Raw genomic sequence first — 3822 nt, 5'->3', positions numbered from 1 at the left:
CTAAAAGACACAAGAAAACAAGCCCAAACATGTGACATTTATTTGGAGAGATGACTTTTTAGACCTCAGATAATGCGTGTTATTTTCCTTTTATTTAGAGGACCTGTTTGTGGTTTTCAGTTTTTTTGTGTGGAAAAACCCTAATAAAAAGTGTGCCTTGCATTTACGTTCAGCCCCCTTAACTCTGATACAGCTGAATGAGATATAGTTAAACCAGATCTGTTGTGTCATGCAAAAAAGCTACACACAAACATATTTTTATGTATAAATCACGTCTCCAGTTAGTTTAAACAAAAAAAAAAGACCAATACGTGATTCTGAAAATACCATTACAATTAATACAAATTACTATTGCTACTATCCAAAATTTTGTTTTTGTAACTGATTGTTAAAAATACATTGTTAAAGCAGAAAACAGTTATGCAAGAAGAGTTGCCAGGTAAAGGTCTCCTTTCTTGAAAGTACACTGCCGTATATGAACGAACCAGAATACTACTGGCACAATAGCCTTTATACAGATGATGTTATGATTCTGCCATGTGGTAGGGCACATGCTGGCATTAATAAATCAGAGACAGAATTAAAAGTGAATCAAAATGTGTTAAAACAGTTGAATAGTACAGAGCATGTGTCGACACAAGGATCTTCCTCGCTTACACCAACAGCTGGCGGCTTGAGCGAAGGAATATGACAAATCTTTTGCACGATGTTATACAGTAGTTCTGTTTCTTTGATTATCTAAGCCCTGTAAGTGGGATGTGGACAGCACCGAGTCCTGCCACGGCGGGTTCAGTCTCCCCTCCTCTGGTCTCTGGTCAAGGCCATCTCATCCAGCCTCATTTGCTTCTCTTTTTTTGCTGTTTTTATGCCTGAATTCTCTCCCTTCTGCAGCTGCATCTTATCTTAACCTTTCTCATGTCGGACATTGACAAATGCTTCCGATTTCTGGACCTCTATGTGGATTAGTTAACCTGGCTAGCCAGATTGATATGGCACTCTCCATTCTGCACATTATCAATCTGGGACTGCGCCTATCAAATCCGTTAGGGGAAAAGAGCAGAACTCTCCAAGCTGATTGGGCGAAGCGACACCTAGAGCCCCGCCCTACCAAAGTTGATTTTAACCATTCACTTTATCAAATTAAAACGTAAGCTGCGCCGTCATGCAAAACCACAAGAAGGTAAGCTAGTCAATGCGCTTCCTGCTGTTCTACCAAAGAAGAAATTGTGGATCCTTACAAAACAGATGTGATAGCAGCGGCTATACGCGCTTCCTCCTGCGCCGCCATGTTTATGTTGGTTCAGCTGTTGGTTCACCGTTATGTCCCGCCTTAAACCCCAATACTGCAACGTGATTGGCCTGAAACGTTTTTGGTTCGGACACAGACGGTTTAAGACGGAGCGGTACAAGATGGATTCTCGTGAGTTTGTAGAGGCACAAATACCACGAGAATTTATCTTGCAGGTTGTGGATCAGTACCATGGTCAGTGAGCCTTGCCAAGGCCCTGACCACCTGCGCATCACCCATGCCTGTTCTCTGGGTCTTAATCTAGCGTCAGCTGTCCTGCCTGTGACCTTCTGCAGTGACCTTCAGCATCGCCAGAGGGCTTTCAAAAAAAACAACAACGTGTCCGGCTTGAATTTCAGCTCGTTTGCCTCATAACAGATGAGATCAGTGCAGAGGTCTTTGTCCAAACTGCACAGAAAGAAACATTGAATATCAGCACAAATGTCTGACGCTAGTTGTCAAGCATGGTGGCGGGATGATGATTTGTTTTTGGTAAACAGTCACAGGAGACGGGCACTTTGACTTCCTAGACTGTTAGGTTTCTCATTTTAAACAGATGAAGTTGTTGCAGAGAACAATGTCTGTATTTAACAATGTTCCATTCCTCAAAAAATTTACAACTCTAAATACGATGGCTGATATTTTAGGTGCTACTTTTTTGTGTTTATATCCAACCGTGCACAGGCCATCAAACAAAATACTCATATGGTACATTGAAAGTTGCAAAAGATGGGGACACGTGTGACCCTCTGAAATGACAGAAGTTCTGTTTCATATCTGTTTCGAGACGCTGTTCATCAGGTACCATAAAAAAGGCTTGTGCTTGAAGATCTAGTTAAATGAGCACCAAAAGACAACTTCTCTGATCTGTAGCCATTATCCCCCACAGAGTTTGTGAAACTGTGTGGCATTGTAAATGTAGATCTACCCGGGCTATCAATACATTTGGGCTTAAATTAAAATATGCCGGGTATACGTTTCTTCTCCAAGGTATTAATTAATACGTCATACGTCAATGTTTGACTTGCTTTTTTTAAATTTGGGCACTGTGTGGCGTTTGTGGGAAGGTTTTTAACTTTGTTTGGCACACCGTTACGTCGGTTAGACAGAAATGATTACCTGTTGTCTGAAAGTGTGTGTGTTTTTTTTTTTCCTAACTCGTCTTCTGCAGAAATTTGTGTCAAAGCTGCGGAATATTTAAAGCCGCTTCGCAACCTTCTGTTCGCTCCTCGCTCTGCCAAAATGTTGTTCTGTGCGCTGAGAGCTGCACACCTCTCCTACGTCTGTCTGTCTTCGCTCTAACAGGAAATGCCATTAAGAGATGCACGCTCTGGACCCATGTACCTATTCATGTGCCTAAAATGAAGCGAGATCACTTTGAACTGTGCGTCTGTTTGCCTATTTTTGGCTCTTTAATGTTTGCGCTCAGCCGTAGCTTTACTTTTTCCCTCTAAGATCGGGTTGATGCTGGATGTCACAGTGCGTGGGCTGTCTGCAAACTCTTGCGAGCGTAGCAGCAGATGGATGCTATGGCAACCTGGGCCTACACATCCTACCAGGCATTCCCACTCAGCGAAACACCCTTTCTCCAACAAGTTGGAGGTGCACGCGCACGCACAAGCAAACAGCCAAACACACAACTTTGTACACACATCGACCCACTTTGCCCAAGGGTGACAGGTTTTCCGGAGCGCAGAGGTGTTTTATTTAATCTTTTTTTTTTTTTTAAGAAAATCAAAATGCTTACAGGAACCGAAGCAAACCGGAGATGCTTCTGAGGCATTAGAGAAAGCACAGTGAATGTTGTCTCTCTTCATTATCCTATTTGAATATTTTTTTCCCCCACATAACATTTTTCATCACCTTTTTTGGTCCCATTACATAACTGTCCTCTTCTCCAGTGGAAACTAGTTCTTAATTCTGGGCCATTATTGGAAAACACCAGCCTGGAGGTCAGAAACCATGTGCAGGAGATACCATTAAAATAAGAGCGCTGGTGTTGTGTAACAATTACAGGTTTGTGCTGACGGCAGCGAATTTAAAGCGGAACTAACGTAAATCAGCAGGAACGTTTTAATTTAAAGGATCAATGAAGAGTGAAACAGTATCCCCCAAGGAGGGGTTCATCAGCACTGTCTCAGAAGTAAAGGTTTGCTGGACTCTAAGAAAGCTTAAAGGACGGGGATGTTTTTTCTCTTGCAATAGTTAGACTTGTTTATACCCAGGTGAGAAGGCTCACAGCTTGCAGAGTTCATGCTGTCACATATACTGCTGAAGCCAAACTTTTGCATACACTGTATGGAAGGACACATAACCATTTATTATTCCTTACTATGTGACAATAAATTAAACTAAACCGTTCCTTGTTACAGGTCAATTAAGATTAACAACAGATTACAAGATATCACATGCCAGAAAAATTAATTAGATGTTTTTTGTGGATTTTTTTTCCACTGAATTCACAAGTTTATGTACCGTAAGATTACCATTTCTCTAACCAATGTGGGAAATCCCAGGCGATTGTGTCAGGGCTT

The sequence above is a fragment of the Fundulus heteroclitus genome, chromosome 14 (genome assembly GCF_011125445.2).
Source record: "Fundulus heteroclitus isolate FHET01 chromosome 14, MU-UCD_Fhet_4.1, whole genome shotgun sequence".
In the NCBI taxonomy this organism is placed as follows: Eukaryota; Metazoa; Chordata; class Actinopteri; order Cyprinodontiformes; family Fundulidae; genus Fundulus; species Fundulus heteroclitus.
The sequence above is the reverse complement of the archived record's forward strand: the minus strand, read 5'-3'. Positions refer to the sequence as shown.